This window comes from Megascapheus bottae, chromosome 12, assembly GCF_031878675.1.
Source record: "Megascapheus bottae isolate mThoBot1 chromosome 12, mThoBot2.hap1, whole genome shotgun sequence".
Lineage (NCBI taxonomy): Eukaryota > Metazoa > Chordata > Mammalia > Rodentia > Geomyidae > Megascapheus > Megascapheus bottae.
This window is the reverse complement of record NC_143520.1, coordinates 29,135,995-29,155,632: the sequence shown is the minus strand read 5'-3', so window position 1 is coordinate 29,155,632 and position 19,638 is coordinate 29,135,995. Positions and strand designations below refer to the sequence as shown.

Below are 19,638 nucleotides of genomic sequence, written 5' to 3'. Positions count from 1 at the left end.
ACTTAGTCCTCTGGGGAGTAAATATAGTTGAAGAATGACAGCTGGCTGAAGACTAGAATTACCTAAAATTTAGAGGTAAGAAACATAAGGAACAGCCTGTGGAGTCCAAGAAGGGCTGACCGCAGAGGCAGGATGACATCTCAGAGTGACATTGAAAGAGCCAAGAGAAGGAAGTGTTTCAGTTAAAGAAAAAAAGATGTGATATACTATATAAATTGCTCATTAAGATCAATTCTTAGAATTGATTTGGGGTTTGGAACATTGGAGGACACTGATCACTTGGGCAGACTCAGACTTGTGAAGAGGTGTGAATGTCTGCTTGGTGTGGATTCAAGAGTAGATAGAAAAGTGACTGCAGTGGGCCTGAGTGATCTTTGGAGCCATGTTGTAAAAGAGAAGGCAGAAATGGGGATGTAAGTGGATGCTTATCTTTCACATGCTTATATGTTCTAGAAACATTAAGAAAATTCCTTCTTCTTAGCTTGGAATTCCTTATGGCTACCTTGAGTGCCTGACTGGAGGAATATTTTATTTTACCCTTTATAACTTGATTTTCCACTCAAGTTTGCATTGCCCTTTTGGATTGGAATTGAAAGTACTGGAATTGGATTGGAAGCAATCCTTGCATAATCCAAGTTAGAATGTAGTATATCTAGTATGATCGGGTTAAACAAACAATATTTACTCATGCACTAAAAAGATAGAAGGACATATAAAAATCTTAAAAATAATGTAACGAGGGACCAGGAGCATGGCTTACTGGTAGAGTGCCTGCCTGGCATTCACGAAGTCCTAGTTTTAATTCCTCAGTACCATATACAAAGAAAAAGTTGGAAGTGGTATTGTGGTTCAAGTGGTAGAGTGCTAGCCTTGAGAAATCCCAAGGACAGTGCCCAGGCCCTGAGTTCAAGTCCCAGGACTGCCAAAATAAATAATGTAATGAACTCTGTAATCTAGAAGTACATAAGGCTAAAATTGGCTCTCATGAACATTGTTTAACATCTCTTACTCTTTTTTAAAACATTTCTTACTCTGTATTTCATTGTTTGTAGTATGTATATAAAATGCTATTCTCATGAAAGTAGTGAGGATTCAAATGGAACAATGTGCATTTAGCACATATATTAGCTTCTTGTTCATTATATTATTGTTTTTAAATTTTTCATATTTTCCGGTGTTTCAAAAGGAACAAAATATTTATTTTATTTTATTTTATTTTTTTATTGTAATTAGTAAAAGGGTTACATGATATTTGCCAGATAGAAGGTGCATTAATTCACATACATTGATACCCTTTCACATGTCTTGGTACCCGTTTCCCTCCCCCCCACACCCCCCACCCGTCTTGGTTTTCCCCCCTTCCCTATCAAATTTCAAATATCCAAATTCAAATAAATTCAATATATCAGATAACAAAGTGAGATACTATACCAATATGAGATAACCAAGGGACAGCAAAGGAGATGAGAGACAACATAGTACATTAAAGACAACAATCATTCATTATATGGCTTTTGTTTCAGTATCCTGGAGGTCCTTTCAATTAGCTTCACATTATATGTCCTTATGTATCAAGATTTTGCTCTATTGCAAATCTCTGCTAGTAGAGCCCAAGGGAAAGGAACAAAATATTTATATATTACTAGTTTATCTGAAAAATAAAGACATTAGGAAAAGCCTGGGGAGGGGGAACTGTTGCTTAAAAGCAGTGTTTTGTTCTTACTAATGGGATTTGTTAAATAACTAACAGTCATTTTCCACTCAGTAGAGTATGTTTTTAAAACAAAAAAGCTAACAAATAAGCAATTTATTTATATATATTTTTCCATTATTCTTTTTTATTGTTGGGGTGATGTACAGAGGGGTTACAGTTACATTTATCGGGCAATGGGTACATTACTTCTTGAACATTGTTACCCCTTCCCATGTTTTTCTCCCAATTTCCCTCCCCCCACTTGCTGCCACACAAATAAACAAATTCCCCTTTTTCAAATAAACAAACTCATGTACAATACAGGTACCACATTCAGATAGAGTAACAACATGAGATAAACCAAAAGGGGAAAAGAAGATAAAAGAAATATCGCGAAACAAAAGCCATATAATGAATGATTGTTGTCCTTAATGTACTATGTTGTCTCTCATCTCCTTTGCTGTCCCTTGGTTATCTCATATTGGTATAGTATCTCACTTTGTTATCTGATATATTGAATTTATTTGTATTTGGATATTTGAAATTTGATAGGGAAGGGGGGGAAACCAAGACGGGTGGGGGGTGTGGGGGGGGAGGGAAACGGGCACCAAGACATGTGAAAGGGTATCAATGTATGTGAATTAATGCACCTTCTATCTGGCAAATATCATGTAACCCTTTTACTAATTACAATAAAAAAAAAGTAAAAAAAAAAAAAAAGAAATGTCGCATCGTACATTAAGAACAACAATCAAAAAGATAGACCTCTTTCCATATCCTGGAGTTCATTTCATTTAGCCTCATCCTGTATGGCCATAGCTTTTGAGCTATTATGATCCTTTGTTAGGAGAATCCTAGACATATACTAATTGTTACAAATGAGGGAAACCATGGAGCCTGTGTTTCTTTAGATATGGCTTACTTTACTTAATATGATGTTTTCCAATTCTTTCCATTTGCTTACAAATGGGGCACTGTCATTCTTTCTGATGGGAGCATAGAACTCCATGGTAAAATTATATCACATTTTCATGATCCATTCATCTACTGAGGAGCATCTGGGTTGATTCTATATCTTAGCTATGATAAATAATGCTGCAATGAACACAGTTGTTCTAGTAGCTTTAGTATGTCTTTGTTTGTGGACATTTGGGTAACTACCAGGAGTGGGATTGCTGAGTCATAGGGAGGTTTTATGTTTGGTCTTTTGAGAAACCTCTAGAGTGAATGAACAAGTTTTTAAAATAGACATATATCAGGTAGTATAACTGTTCCTGTTCAGTCCATTTATTCTTATTTTGAACAAAAGGATTTTGGATGGAGAAAGGTGTAACAAGAAAGGACTTGAGAGCTCAGAGAAAACCTACTATCTGAAATAAGCCAAAGAAGATCTAATGCATCAGCAAAATCAAGAATGAAAATGTGATTTCATTTTTTTGTGATTTCATGTTTGATAACTTTTAAAGGCTTTCATCTGTACCCAGGGTCTATCTGTGAAATATATAAGGAGATTGCTTACAAAGAAAAGTCCTAGTTTACCTGCTGCCTTGGTGCCATTATTTAAACAGTAGTCAATGACTTTGAAAAGTATATCAGTTTAGATGATAAATAATATGATTCTCTTATTTAAGGGATGTGGAACCCTTAATATTTTACATATAACTCAGAAATCTTTGATGGTTTTGCTACAGTATCTGTTTATTACAGTGGAGTAGGGTGGTTAAGCCAATGAGATTAAATGAATCCCAAAATAAATTTTGAGATTTAAAATTCTGTGATGAAATAAAAGACAAATGGCATTCAGAATGGGAAGACACTCTATTGTGAAAATTTCTGTCATAACTGAGAAATATAAGAATGAATTCCTAGATACCAGAGAAATAATACTAACTATAAAATGTTGCAAATGATGGGGTTTGGGTAAATGGCAAGTTCTTTCATATAATTCCACTTGAGTGTCTACCATAGCCTCATCTTTCTCCTCCTCTTCTTTCTTTTCATCCTGTTCTTCCTTCTCTTTCTTTTATTTCAGCACTGGACTTTGGACTTAGGGCCTTGCACTGACTTGGCTTTGTTGCTTGGCTGGTGCACTATCCTTTGAGCCATGCCTCCAACCTTCTTTTATTCCAAGAGTCAAACATTTTTCTTTACATTTTGTTGGGTTGTGAAGTAGTAGGGTGGAGTTCAGGAGCAGACATTGTGGCTTCCCCACAAAGTCTTGCTTTACATCCTCCAGGAGGTTTTGGTGGAGACTTTCCTCTGTGATTCCACTTCCAGGCCTGCTTTTTGATGGTTGTTTTGGAGGTAGTCTTGTAGACTTTTCTGTCCAGGCTGGCTTTGAACCATCATCCATCCAGATCTCATTCTTCTGAGTAGCTAAGGTTATAGGTATATGCCATCATTGCCTCGCTTCTTCATATTCTACACACACACACACACTCTCACATATGTGTATATATATGTATATATACATGTATATAATCTATCTGTCTATCTATCTATCTATCTATCATCTATCTATCTATCTATCTCTCTATCCATCTGTCTGGAGACAGTCCACAAGTCTTGGCCTCCAAGCCTGAGTGCTATAACTGAGCTTTTTTACTCAAGGCTAGTGCTCTATCATTTGAGTCACAGTTATACTTCTGAGTTTTTGGAGGTTAATTAGAGAGAAGAATCTCACAGACTTTGCTTTCATCTGTGATCTTCAGATCTCAACCTTCTGAGTAGCTAGGATTAAAAGTGAGCCACTGGCGCCCAGCTTCTCTAATAATTTTTTGAACAGATATGGACAGTACTAAAGGATGAAATACAGATTTCTTTATGCCTTATCCTTGATAACATACACCTGGAAGTCTTCTTCATGCTCTGACTAGGAGTTTTTTTCCCTGATTAGAGTCAACAGTGAGCTTCAGTGACTTCCTAGAGTGGGCTCCTTTTTCAGGAGACTAATTTATGTAAACTATACAAAGTACACTGACTACATAAGGCCTTGAGAAGGTATTGAGTACCGAATATGTTTGTTTATATCTGAAGTGGAATAGTAGTTGGTTAATTACTGTGAGGTTGGGTATGTGTCATGTGTCTTGACACTGGAGATTCTATTTCTTTGTTGATCCCTTCAGAAATCCAGTAAAAGAAGGGGAGGGCTGCTATAGACAAACTTCAAGGGCTGGGCCTGATCCCCACTGAGGCTCTTACTTAGTCCTTTTCTCACATATAGACTTTTAACTTAAGAGCTATGGCATGGAATTTAAGGATTGTAAAGGAAAAAAAAGCTTATAGCTAATCACTCTTTCAACTTTCTGCATACACAATCATTGGAGAAAAGTCTTATCAGCTTTCATCTCAATGCCAAATTATATTTCTTTTTGGTCTAGGAGCTGAGGGTTTGGATACATATTTTCCTTTGGAAACTATTAGCATTTTGTGTTGCTCAATTAAGTAACTCATGATAAAGAAAACCCCCAGTGAAGCTCTTTCCTACTGTGTTAAAACCATATCAAGACTCTACATAACAGAGAAGGAAATAGTACCTTAAGGCTTAACAAGAAATCATAAGTGCTGGTCCCTTTAAAGCTGGCCTGTCAGCTACCTGCAAATTAGAACTATAGGGAATGTTGGAATTAAAGTTCATCTTTAACATGAAAGGGCTTCACACACGGTTCTGAGGGCTAATCTTTAGTGACAACTTCAGAGACAGGAGACTCAAGTGTTATTAGAATAATGCAAGCCTGCTTCCATCCTTTCAGCTTTCATTTTGGGCATCAGTCAGTCATTGGTCAAGAATATTTCTGATTGAACAGATCCCAGTTGTTTTTTTTCCTCATTTTATATTTTATTATGGAGGTTTTATAGAGGGGTTACAGTTACATTTGCCAGATAGTAGGTGCATTACTTCTCACACATTGATACCCCTTATTATGTTTTTGTCCCCATTTTCCTCCCTCCACCCCCTCCCAATCATCTTGTTTTACCCCCTTCCTTTTCCTATTTCAAATAATCAAATGTATACACAATATAACAGGTAACGCAGTCAGATATAGTAACAATATGAGATTAACCAAAGAGCAACAAGACAGAAGAGAAACAGCATAGATTATTAAGAACAACAATCATACAAGATAAAGCTCTTATTTCCATATCCTAGAGATCCTTTCATTTAGTCTCAGCCTATGTGACCTCATGAATCTAGGTTTTGTACTATTTTAATTCTCTGCGAGAAGAGTCCTAGATGTGTATTAATTATTATAAATGAGGGAAACCATTGAGCCTATGTTCCTTTTGGGTGAGGCTTACTTCACTTAATATGATTTTTTCCAAGTCTTTCCATTTCCTTACAAATGGGGCGATGTCGTTCTTTCTGATGGCAGCAAAGAATTCCATTGTGTGTAAGTACCACATCTTCTTGATCCAGTCATCTACTGAGGGGCATCTGGGTTGGTTCCATATCTTTGCTATGATAAGTAGTGCTGCAATGAACATTGCTGTGCTAGTGGCTTTAGTATATCCTTGTTTCTGGACGATTGGGTAAATGCCAAGAAGTGGAATTTCTGGGTTGAGGGGAGCTCTATGTTTAGTCTTTTGAGGAATTGCCATACTGCTTTCTATAGTGGTTGAACAAGTTTACACTCCCACCAACAGTGTAGTAGTGATCCCTCCTGGCTATATCCCTACCAGTTTCTGTTGTTATTAGATTTCTTGATCATGGCCATTCTAACTCGAATGAGGTGAAATCTCAAAGTTGTTTTGATTTGCATTTCCTTTATGGCCAGAGATGTTGAGCATTTCTTCATGTGTCCATAAGTTATTCTTATTTCTTGTTCAGAGAAGACTCTCTTTGTCTTTGGCCCATCTTTTAATGAGATGATTGTTTCTTTGAAGATTTGTTTTGGAAAGATTCATTTTTTTTTTTTTTGCCAGTCCTGGGCTTGGGCTCAGGGCTTGAGCACTACCCTTGGGCTTTCTCAAGACTAGAGCTCTACCACTTGAGCCTCAGCACCACTTCCGGCTTTTTGCTGTGTATGTGGGAAACCGAGGAATTGAACCCGGGTCTTCATGCATGCTAGGCAAGCACTCTACCACTAGGCCAAACTCCCGGCCCCGAGAGATTCATTTTTTTTAGCTGTAGCTATAGTTTAGATATGAGGCCTTTGTCTGTTGTATGATTAGTGAAGATCTTCTCCCACTCTGTGAGTTCTAATTTGACTTGCTTGCTATGTCCTTTTTATTACAGAAGCTCTGCAGTTCAATGCAGTCCCATTTGTCCAAACTTACTTTTATTTGTTATGTTTCTGGGTCTTTATTAAGAAATTTTCGACCTGTTCCATGGAGACCTACTGTATCTCCTATTCCTTCTTTTAAAGTTTTCAGGGTATCTGCTTTTACCTTGAGGTCTTCAGACCCCAGTTGTTTTAAAGGGCTTTCTTTTGTAAACTGTATGTAGAGAATCATGCACTTTATGTTCCATAACACATTTTGTGTAAATCATATGATCTATTATCATATTATTATATATTATTATATTATATATTATCACATTATCAGTGATGCTAATGTCAACATGGACTTCCTGAGCAGAAAACTCATGAAAATGAGAGGCAATCTTCATCACAGAGACTTGAATCATGCCCTAGATAAATTAATGCCTTCCTCTCTAAATCTATACATGGAGATTCAAATAAGCTCTCTGTCTTCCTTACTAGGATGTTTTATGGTCAATCAGTGGGAAGATGTCAGACCCCTTGATGTGGTGTCAGACCACCTGACTATGGTGGACTCTTCCTATGCTCACTTTTGTCTAGCTCATGACTTGGGCAGGTGTTTCTTTTTGACTCTCTTGCAGTTGGGCAGGTCCGTGGACTGCTTTTGAACATGAGTCTCTTCCATGCCAGACCATTTAATTGCTGTCATGAGGCTTTTCTGAACTCTCTTGCTTGTTGGAGTGCGGATAGAAATGTGTTTCCATAGCTTAGAGCCATTTGCAATTCTAAGACAACACTGTATACAGTTATCTGGGGGAGGCCTACTCCTGTAGGCTTTGAGAAACAGACCCACACTGAGGTAGATCTGAGTCTGAAGGTTTGTTTTTATTTAGTAGCATAATCTAGGTATAAGGTCATAAAATGATTACTGTGGTTACTAGTCAGAAGTCTTTTACCTGTAGCCTAACGTTTATCATAAGTCTTCTAGTATACCATTTTCTAATGCTTAGTAGATAGGAATATAGTTATTTTGACTCTCTTGCTATCCCCTCACCTCCAAAAATCTCCAGGGTCCTATTCAAAACAAATGGTAAGAAGTCATAACATATCGACAGTTATAGCACAAAAAGATAAATGTTAAGTTCAAGAAGTAGTATGTCTGGCCCATAATTGCTACTCAAACATTTATTGATGATAGGAAGAGAAACTGGGTTGTGGGCTAAGTGATTCCATGTAGCAAAATCCAGCAAACCTTCAGTGTTCCACTTGGCTTTGCAGACAAAGTCTAGTGCATTTCACTGCTTTCTTTGTTATAGTTTGGATGGTGTTTGATTTCCAACAATGGATATGACATACATCTTTAGGGCACTGGTGGTACTGTGCTTAGAAGAGATTAAGATGGTTAAGAACTACTGAGTTGACACTCATGACAGCAAGTTGTATAAGCCTGAATTTCTCTCTGAGTTCCTGTCTGGTAATGTGATATCTTCCTTTGGCATACATACCCACCATTATGATGCCACCTGCCATGGGGTTTTCTCTGAGAGCAGGTGCCATGCAGGTTTTTGGACTTGAGCTTTTAAAAGGGTGAGCTAAAGAAACCTCTTTCTTCATTACCTACCCAGTTTGTGACATTACGTTATTAACAACAGGCAATGGATTAAAACTCTTTGATCTCTGACTCCCTTGACTCCCGAATCTCCTGATTTTCCTTCTAATTTTCCCAGTGGCCACTCCTTACCTTTGCTGAGTCTTCCTCTTTCTTATTCTAAATACTAGAGTATGCTAGAACTAGGGTTTGAACCTCTCAGTGATGTCTGTTTTCTATTTTGGTGTTGAATGACTTCATTTTTATTGGTTGTTTATATGTTCTCTTTTACCCGTAATATTCTACCCATGATTTCAGAAGGGGTATCAATTTGCGAGAAGTAATGCACCCACTACCTGATGAATGTAACTGTAACTCATCTATATATCACCCCGACCAAAAAAAGAAAAAAGAAAAAATCTTACCCATGATTATCCTACACTGTTTAAAGTTTCCCTGATTATACCCTTTTCACTTTTAAAAATCATTTTTTTATGGGTCATGGAGCTCAGCCTGGGCACTGTCCCTGAGCTCTTCAGCTCAAGTCTACCACTCTACCCTTGATCCAAGCCCCACTTCCAATTTTTCTAGAGGTTAATTGGAGATAAGAGTCTCAGGTACTTTTGTGCCTGGGCTGGCTTTGAATCTTGATCCTCAGATCTCAGCTTCCTGAGTAGCTAGGATTATAGGCGTGAGCCACCATGCCCTGCTAAAAATCATTTTATCACATGAACAATATATTGTGTTTTCAAACAAATGTATCATTAAAAAGATTCCCTACAAAAACAAGATGAGGGGTGCGGGTGTGGGGGAGGGAAATGGGGACCAAGACATGAGAAAGGGTATCAATGTATGTGAAGTAATTCACCTTCTATCTGGTAAATATAATGTAATCCTTCTATTAATTACAATAAAAATACATGAAAAAAAGATTCCCTACAGGGGCTGAATACTAAGGTTAGTGATGAGTACTTGCCTGCATTTAATTTTTAGAAGTGCATAAATAAAAAAAATTAAATTTGAGCCTTTGGAGTGAGTATGTAATTCATCATTTGTCAATGTGTAGAAGTAGCTGGGCTTACATGTGAAAGGAGTCTCTACAAGAAAGTATGCTTTCCTTTGTTGAGCAGGAAGAAGCCATGTTGTTCATCTGTCATTGTTTGGCCTGGTTCTTTGGGTTATCCCAATCCATATTCTTGTCTAAACAAAACAAAACAAAACAAAACAAGACCTCTTGTTACTCTAATAACAAGTCTAGTCATTGCTATGTAACAAATCACTCTAAACTGTGATGTAAAGCACCAATAATAATGTGTTTTCTGCACATTTCTGTTGTCAGGAATCTTAAGTGGCATGGCTCCTAAGTTCTGAATCAGAATTTCTCATGATGCCATCAACAGACACTGAGCAGAGTTAGTCCCATGAAGCTTTTCTGTGGCTGGAAGACGCATATCAAAGGTGACTGCCAAATACAAATATATCCGATATATCAGATAACAAAGTGAGATACTATAACAATATGAGATAACCAAGGGACAGCAAAAGAGCTGAGAGATAACATAGTACCTTAAGGACAACAATCATTCATTATATGGCTTTTGTTTCCAAATCCTAGAGGTCCTAAAAATATATATAAAAGGTGACTGCCATGGCTGGCATTTAATTCTGGCTAGCTCTCCATGGGGGCTTCATGAGGCTGTATGAGTACTCCTATTGCACAGCGCTTGGCTTTCTCTAGACAAAGAGATCTGAGAGACCAAGGACAATTTCCAGTTTGACTTGATTTCAGAAGTCACATATCAGCTTTTCTATCTAATTCTATTGGTTATACAATAGACATTCTCAGTCAGTATGTGTTGCTGGCTATAGGCCACTAAAGAGGAGTACTGGGAAAGCTTGGGGGCTATTATGGAAGCCAGCTTCAACAATAACAAATGATCGCTGTTGGAGATGTTTTCTTGGATTTGATATATAGTTTTTAGCAGGAATACTAACCAATGAGTTCTGAGACTTATCTAAATGGTGTTAATCTTACATACTACTCAACAAAAAGGAAATGAATGAGTTTTTGGTGGATTCTTTGCTTGTATAGGACATTCAGCATAGAAAGTACCTGAGATTGCATCAAGCAGTCTAAAACTGTGGGCCAAATATAAATAAAATACCTATTTAGATACTTTCTAAAATAACTTTTTTTTTACTTCTACTATGCTTCTCAGAACCTAAATATTTTAAGTGAAATAAAACAAATAGGAGCAAGACAATGTTTTTAAGCAGAGTGGAAATAGGTGGTAGCAAAATAGTATTCTAGTCAATTACTGCTTGTCATATAGTAGATATGTACCAGAGCATTCTTCAGCATTTGCATCTTATTTAGTCCTTCTAAAGGCCATTGATGGAAGATGATATTTTTCCTAATTTATATATGACAGAAGTGGCACACAGTGATTCATCCAAGGCTATCTCATGAATGGCTGGTCTAAAACTTGAACTGGTGCCAATCTGTTTCCATATGTCAATTCTATATTCATTGATGCATACACACACAGAGATTCATGTTTGGGCATTAGAAAATTTAAAAGGTCTGGAGCTTTGTCTTATTTGGAATAAGTTGTTAAAGCTAAAAGAGTATTGGATTTGAAAATGAAAGTGGTTTAAATGCAAGATAGCTATTATTAATATTATTCATATCAGAGAAGTATGAAAATGAATCATGCACAATTCTTCTGCAGACAGATTACAGTAGAGCTCTGGACTATTAATCGTTACCCTGATAAATCACTAACAGTCTTACCCAGTTAATACACTGGAATTAATGTATAATTAAGGAAAATTATCGTTCACTTGTCCACAAAATGGAAAGAGCAATATTTCAAGTTATTATATATTCTAGACCAATAAATGTTTTTGATGAGGAAAGCTCGCTAAAATGTATAATTTAGGAAGCTATCAGATCACCAGTTTAAGATTAAGATGTAAGAAGCTTTATGGCTCTAAAAGCGTTTGGTTGTAATGTCATACTTGGTGTCATACTTGTGTGCAACATGAAGACATTGCCTTTTTGACAGCCACTCTTTAAAGAAAATAGGCCTTGGGAATGGAGAAAGCATATTTCTCTTGCATTTTCCCCTCTTTAGGCATGCTCATTGGTGGCATTAACACATTAACAATGAACTCTGATGATGATCTTGAGAGTGAGAGATGATATGTAGCCTTCATTACCCTGCCTTGGCACTTGACCCACAGCCACTGGAAAGTAGAACCTTGATTTCATTTTAAAAGGAGTTAGACGAATGTGCAGAAGGTCATGGCCATCAATCTGTTATCACTCTGCTGGACAGGACCTGTTTAAGGAGAGGCATAAAACAGAGTTAAAAACCTCTGATGAAAGCCTCCAAGTGACATTGTTGAGATTACCACTTTCTAATGAAAATGTGTAATATCTGAAACAGAGTTCACAAGCCTTGCACCACAAAAATGCTTTTGTTTTAAGTGATGTCAGCTAGAATCAGCATATATTGCTACTATACACAGTGGAACATGGATATGAAAGTCAAAAAAGAGAACATTTTTGTAGTCTTGTTTTATTTACTTCACATTCTCCTGAGTAGATCAGCAGTGGTCTTTCTGAGGTCAAATATTCTGCATAAGGCTGCTTGCTGATTGGAATGTACATTACAGTCTTAAAGACTCTTGGTTCCCCAGGATGCACCTTTGCTGTCACTAGCTGTCTCTGGATAATAGGTTATTAGCCTTCTATGCTATTTTTTCCTTTATTTTTAAAGAAAAGGAAATACGGAATTTGAGTCTTCCAATACTAGATGAGATTTAGTTTTGCAAAATTTTATCTTTTAGATACATGTATAAAAATTGAAAATTCTTATGTACTTTCAGATATCTTTTTTATTTGCCATGGTTAATGCAAATACTTGGCTACTATAAAATTTTAATAATGGTATTTCATGAGTTTTAATAATGATATTTCGTAACAGCCTCATACTCGATCAAACTGATACATGTTGCCATTTATTCTCTTTCTCTTCTACATTTACATTGTAAAATTTCCTCATCTATCAATGATAACATAGTCAAATACAATCAATTTCTTCTTAAGGATAGATTTTTTTCATTTTTCTTTTTTGGGGAGGGGGTACTTTTTTTTGGTTGGTTGTGGGGCTTGAGCTCTGGGCCTGGGGCTGTCTTTGAGCTCTTCTGCTTATGGTTAGCACTCTACAACTTGAGCCACAGTGCCACTTCTGGGGGTAATTTTATTTTATTTTATTTTATTTCTGCCAGTCCTGAGCTTAAGCTCAGGGCCTGAGGACTGTCCTTGGATTTTTCTCAAGGCTAGAACTCTACCACTTGAGCCTCAGCACCACTTCTGGCTTTTTCTAAGTATGTGGTACCAAGGAATCAAACCTGGGTCTTTGTGCATGCTAGGCAAGCACTCTACCACTAGGCCAAATCCCCGGCCCTAATTTTATTTTTTTTTTAGTAAAGAGTATGTTTGAAGAGTTGAAGCCAGTTTATTGTTTATACAATTCAGCTTCATAGATTTGGTCTACTACTTTAAAAAGTTTTTGACTTTTGACAGTTTAATCAAGTATCTAGTTTGGTTAGACTATATTGATAATATAATAATATAATATGATAATATCAATAACAGATCCAGTAGTACACAGAATTCATCCATTGGTTCCATTGAAAAAGGGTTTAGTGGATGGCTATTCCCACAGAAGTATGTGTGCATTGAAGTGGCAAGCAATCAACTCTAGTGGTGGCAAGCTGTGGTCAGCCGGGGCTAAGAGAAGGGAAAGGAAGGACATGATGTGAAAACTTAGATGTGGAGGAGGCCAGGGCCTGTTGTCTCTGTGGCTGAGAAGGGATACAGCCTCAAGAAGCGAAGCTGGCAGTAGGAAGGACAATCGTAGCCTTTCTTTTGTTTTCTCTTCCCTTCTAGGCTCATAGAAGTACCTTATATTTGGCTAAACCTGGCACATAACAGAAAGCAGACTTTTGTTTGTTTTGTCTAAATCAATGGTGGTATAGAGTTGAATCTGAAGTTTAAGTTACTTTTTTTTTTTACTGTAATCTCCCAGAAAGGCCTTAAGTATTGCATTTCCTTTATTATGAAATCTAGTTCAGAGAGAGAGAGAGAGAGAGAGAGAGAGAGAGAGAGAGAGAGAGAGAGAGAGAGAGAGAGAGAGAGAGAGAGAGAGAGAGAGAGAGAGAGAGAGAGAGAGAGAGCAAGCGAGCCTGCATGGTCTGGGACAAGTTGCAGGTCTGTGGGCTCTGTGCTGCACTCTTTGGCAGCCTGTAGTAACCATCTCAAGGCAGCTCTGACTTTTTTCCTAACCACAGTAGTTCCACTTCTCCTCAGCTTCTAACCACTCCAGGTTTGCTCTGAACAGGTTTTATAGTGTCAAGTACACACTTACAGCACTTGTCTAGGTCAGAACTTAATTGTCAGATAGCATTCCACAGGGAAGTTTTTCTCAATGGGGCTGAGAGCCTCAGAAAATTTATGGACTTTGGGGATTTGTGAGTCCTTTATGTGAAGTTTGAAATGTTCCTTTCATTTGGATATACAAATGGAATCCAGGCATAGTCTTTTTTATTATTTAGAGAATATTAGTTTTTATAAACAAATCCACATAGATAAAACCTTACATATTTAATGTAGTATGTTTACTCCTGTAAAAATGGGAAAAAGTTAAGCTTAATGTTTCTAGACCAATATGGCTATTCATTTCTGTACATTGCGAATTCAATGTGGTAAACAGAGATACTTTTTTTTCCAAAGGGACAGGACAGCTAAAGTTCAGGCATAGTCTTATGTGAATGGCTATCTTATACCTGAGTACCAGGACATGATCCTAGTCTTGTGCTTGCCTTTCTAGCAGAACCACTTTCATTGGAGTGCTTTTTTAAAGAAGTAATCAGAAGAGAATTAATTTATTAATTTGACCCCAAAGCACTTGTTTGCCTTCAAAGACCAACTGGCCACAAAGCAAACAGATGAGAGGACCCCATAGGGAGAGTGGTGAGAGAATCCAGCCAACACACAGAACATGGATGAAAATGCTTGCAGAGATCTAAAGAGTGGCTGCTGCAGCAGCCAGTGCCATCTGGACCCCTATTGGTCGGCAGTGTGTTTTCAGCAGAGTATCAAGTAGCAGGCGGTTACTGTGATTAGCCCGCATGCCACTGGCTGCAGAGTTCTGATGATGTTCCATCTATGCATGTTCTCCAGTGGTCAATAAAGTTGTGTAGGTTAGAGCAATATGTCTATACCTCTTGTCTGGTTTTATGCTGGTTGTTCTCCAAGTAAAACACCGGTAATAATATTTAAAGTTAACACTAGGAGATGAGGCCACATTTCCTTTAATAAGATCTGCACATAAGTCAGTAAGCATAACTGTCATAGAGGAAAGATCATTTTGACTTCTGTGTGCAGGTAGGAGGAAAGAACGAGAGAAAGAAATGGGGGAAGGAACATAAAGACAACTTTAAAATTCCTTTAAACAGATTTCATGAATTTCCAGATAAAGAATTCATGGGTTGGGTGATACAGTAGCATATACTTAGGAAACTATTAATATGACATTAACCAATAGAACCCTGTTGGCTCATTAGCTCTATAATTTTCTCCTTATGGACTTTTTATTTCTGCCATAACTAGTACTACAGTAAACTCTCACAAATATTTATTTACTGACTGGTTTCTGAGGTATTCACTTTACTTGTTGAAAACATGAAGATGTCTCTTCCTTTTGATCCTTCACTGCACAGCCTTCCAATAACATGGCTTATGTGAATGTAATACTTCTAGAGGGGATATCAACAGATAGTTATAAGACACACTGGCTTGTAATAATTTTACTAGGCAACAAATATTGTTCACTGTGAACATACGTCTAATAATGTATCGATATTCAGAGAAATTGTATGCATGTGGAAAACACAGTAAGCATGTATATTGGCCTTGAATGCCATAGGCCTGTTCTTTAGGCAGGAGTTAGAAAACACATTGAGTAATTGGGAATCATATGATTCTATGAACAGGTGTGTATGCTGGAGTTTCCCCGTGGTCAGAGTGAGGCAAGAACTTTTCTCCTTAGCAACCCACAAAAGTAGAATTCTGATACTTCTGCAGTCCAAATAGCAGGACAGTTGCTATTATTATTGATGTTTTCTTATTCTTTAAATGGAGCGCATTAGAGATAGAATACAAATAACAGTTTACAAATAATTTGTAAACAAAAATGTATTAACAGTTTCTTTCCTACCAGCCAATTGACTTCTCTACTTGTTTGCTGAATCCCACAAGTTAAGATTATAGTTATAGTGCTGCTCCTCTCAATTCCATACCTCCTACTTCCCAACCCAACCCCATTGTCAAAGATTCAAGAAAGTGATGAAGATGTAATAATTAGTGTACGTCTAGGACAATCCAAGCAGAGGATCACAATAGTTCAATAGTTATGCATTTATGACCTTACAAAATGATGCTAAGTGAAATGAACTCCATGACATGGAAATAAGAGGTTATTCTTTATTGTCTTTAATGTATTATTTGAAGTTATTTCTTCTTTCTTTCCTTTGGTTTATCCCCTGTTGTCACTGTTTTTGATTTTGGTACTCTGCATCTTGTATGTATGTTTATCTGATTTGGGGAAGGAGAGGGGAATAGTGAAATGGTGAGACAAAGGTGAAAGGGTGAACCAATGAAAGAGTGATATTTACAGGACATTGTTTTGGAAATGAACTTTACAATGGGGCAGAGAGGGAAGTTGGGGTGGATGGAAAGTGGGGGAAAACAAGGGAGTGGGTAACAATGTTCAACAAGAAATGTATTCATTTTTACTTATATAACTGTAACCCCTCTGACATCACCTTTACAATACAATAAAATAAAATATAAAGGCATGGAGAAATGGCCACACCAAAGTTTTGTTTATTTTCTTTGTGTTTTTCCCAGAGGCCAGTGAGAACACCCTAGCCAAGGAAGTTTTGGATAGACAGTATTACTTCATTTTTTTTTTCCTGAGAGTTGGTATGGGTTGGTGTGATCAGATTGAATCTATCAGAAAGCTTCTTAGGAGGAAGTGGGGCCTTCTCAGTCACCTCTTTCTGCCACTCCAAACCTCTCCCTGGTGAAACCCAGAAAGATAAATACATCCTTGCGTACCAGTGCATGCCACAACTTTACACATCACTGATCTCCAAGCCTGTTTGCTAAAGCCCAACAATGCCTAGTCCAAATAAAGCCTCCACAAACAAAGCCACGCCTGTCCTGCAAGCTAGAATAAGTAGATTGCTCTCTAGACAGAACTGGCGCTTTCAGTTGCCAAACACTTTCTTGCTCTTGGAAGCCTTTTCTTTGCTCAGAATCCTCTTCCTCCCACAGGAAAGCCACCCTGTCTCCAGGGGCCTTGGGACCTCTCCAGAAATTTCCTTTCTGTCAGGAAGCATATCAACTCTTTCCTCATGTCAATCACAAGGGGGAGGGACTGGTTTAGCATGGGTTAGTATGGGAGTAAAGTGGTGGCAGTTTTGGTGGTTAGGACCATGATATCGTTAAGTCTCCACAACTGAGGATTGAGTCAATCGGTATCACAACTCACTTCTCCAAGAACACAAACACTTGGAGCTTATTGTTTTTTTTTTTTTTAATTCCAGTCATCTCTCAATTTCTATTCTACTCTTGTCTAATATATTAGTAGTTCTGAATTCTTTCACTATAATGCTATTTGGGTTCCTTTTCCTGTGTCCTAGGTGATGTTTGTAGACAGGCCTTTAGTGAAGTTCTCTGGATAGTAAATTTGTTTTTTATTTATGAGAAGATGTATTCATTTCATTCTCCATAAAAGAGAGCTTCACACACACACACACACACACACACACACACACACACGAGCTTCATATGCTGTTCTAATGACTAGTTATCTGCCCCTAAATTTTTGAAGAAAATGTACTTTCCAACTTCCTTTGTTTTTGAGTAACCTGTCAGTATAGCGGTTAATCTTTTTTCTGATGTGGCAGACTTTTTGCTTTCTTTCTTTCTTTTTTTTTTTTTTTGGCCAGTCCTAGAGCTTGAAGTCAGGGCCTGAGCACTGTCCTTGGGCTTTCTCAAGGCCAATGTCCTACCAATTGCGCCACAGCACCACATCTGGCCTTTTCTGTGTATGTGGTACTGAGGAATCAAACCCAGGGCTTCGTGCATGCTAGGCAAGAACTCTACCACTAGGCCACACTCCCGGCCCCCAAAACTTTTTCATTCTTCCACTTGAGATGTAGTATGTTTTCTGAACCTTTGCATTGGTGTCTATATCATTATGTCCCCAAATGGTCATTCCTTCTTGTCTATTTTTCCCCCTATTATGAAACTGGGTTTCATTTCTCATGTTTATTGAAGCCTTTGCATATTTTCTTGTCTGTATTTATTTCTTTACTGTACTCTGATCACTTGTTTTTTCTTTCTCAGTACTGGATTTGGAACTCAGGACCTCACATATGCTAGGCAGGTGGTGCTGTACAGCACATGTTCTCCACCCCCCCCCAAAAAAATAACACAACTCTCAGCCCTCTTCACTCTTACCGAGTTACTAATTTCCCCTTCAACTCTATGAACTCATTATTGAGTTTTCAATTACATTTTATTGTTTTTTTTCTTTGAAGTAATCTTTGGCTAGTTTGCCATCTTCATTTTTATAAAGTTCCTTTAGGGCCAGGAGTTTGGCCTAGTGGTAGAGTGCTTGCCTAGTATGCATGAAGACCTGGGTTTAATTCCTTGGCACCAAATACATAGAAAAAAACTGGAAGTGGTATTAAGGCTCAAGTGGTAGAGCTCTAGCCTTGAGAAAGTCCAAGGACAGTGCTCAGGCCCTGAGCTCAAGCCCAGGTCTGGCAAAAAAAAAAAAAAAAAGTTCCTTTTGTACACAGATTCTTTTTTTTTTTTTACACAGATTCTTTTTATTTGATATATGGTGATATTCTATGTTTGAGAGTACTAAATATTTGGCAATAAATGATATGGTTCTTGTGTTTATTATGCCTTGAGCATGGGAGCAGGATTGATCTGGTACTGCTTTAGCAGCCATGAAAGGTCTGATTTACTGCTCAGTTCTCAGGTTCTTCCATTCACCATGTGGGGGGCCTGGTACACACTTGCTGCTTCCAGAGGGCTTAGTCACATTTGTTACCATGACAACACTGACTTGTGTATATGCTTGTCAATCACCATTTTAATTTTTTTTTTTTTTTGTGGGTCATGGAGCTTGAACTCGGCCTGGGCACCGCCCCTGAGCTCTTCAGCTTAAGTCTACCACCCTACCCTCAAGCCAAGCCCCATTTTCTGTTTTCTAGAGGTTAATTCAAGATAAGAGTCTCAGGTCCTCTGTGCCAGGCTGGCTTTGAACCTTGATCCTCAGATCTCAGCCCCCTGCATAGCTAGGATTACAGGTGTGAGCCACTGTTCCCGGCTTGCCATTTTAATTTTCTATTACATATCTCCTTTTCCGTCTCTATTCCTTCCCTTTCTCTCTCTCTGTTCCTCTTTCTATCCCTCCCTTGTATATGGCATGCATGTGTGCATTTCTTTCTTATGGTGCCAGGAATTGAACCCAGAGCCTTGTACACTGGTAACACTGCCCTGTATTGTCAAGCTCTGACTGTAAACCTTTGGGGGTTCATTTTGTTTTCTCTTTTGGAAGAGACAATAAATAATGAAATAATGTTTCTTTTAGAAATACACTGTGTTTGCTTGCTATATTTATGAAAGGTCTTATCATATGATAGTGGAAGCCTTTGCAGAATATATTCTTTTTTTTTTTTTTTTTGCCAGTCCTGGGGCTTGAACTCAGGGCCTTGGCACTGTTCTTGGTCTTTCTCAAGGCTAGTGCTTCACCTTTGAGCCGCAGCACCATTTCCAGATTTTTCTGTGTATGTGATACCAAAGAATTGAACCCACGGTTTTGTGCATGCTAGGTGAGCATTCTACCACTATACCACACTCCTGGCCCTGCAGAATCTATGCTCAAAGCAGAAAAATTCATCTCTTTTGAGGATGTCAAGTTCCCTGTCTCAGAAGTAGCAAACTTGGGTGTTCTGAGCCTTACATAATATGTACTGGTACTCCAATACCCATCATG

At 37.9% G+C, this 19,638-nt stretch overlaps 1 protein-coding gene across 3 annotated transcripts in view; it reads left to right on the top strand.

The window, feature by feature from the left end:
- Nucleotides 1–19,638, top strand: part of Lypd6b (LY6/PLAUR domain containing 6B) — a 176,298-nt gene that overhangs the window by 70,073 nt on the left and 86,587 nt on the right. The window contains exon 3 of one of the 3 annotated variants that reach the window (XM_090343120.1): nt 9,825–9,943. The exons of the other annotated variants lie outside the window; for them this stretch is intronic. The gene's annotated coding sequence lies outside the window, so the exon portion shown is untranslated. The remainder of the gene's footprint in view (nt 1–9,824; nt 9,944–19,638) is intronic. 3 annotated transcript variants of the gene reach the window in all.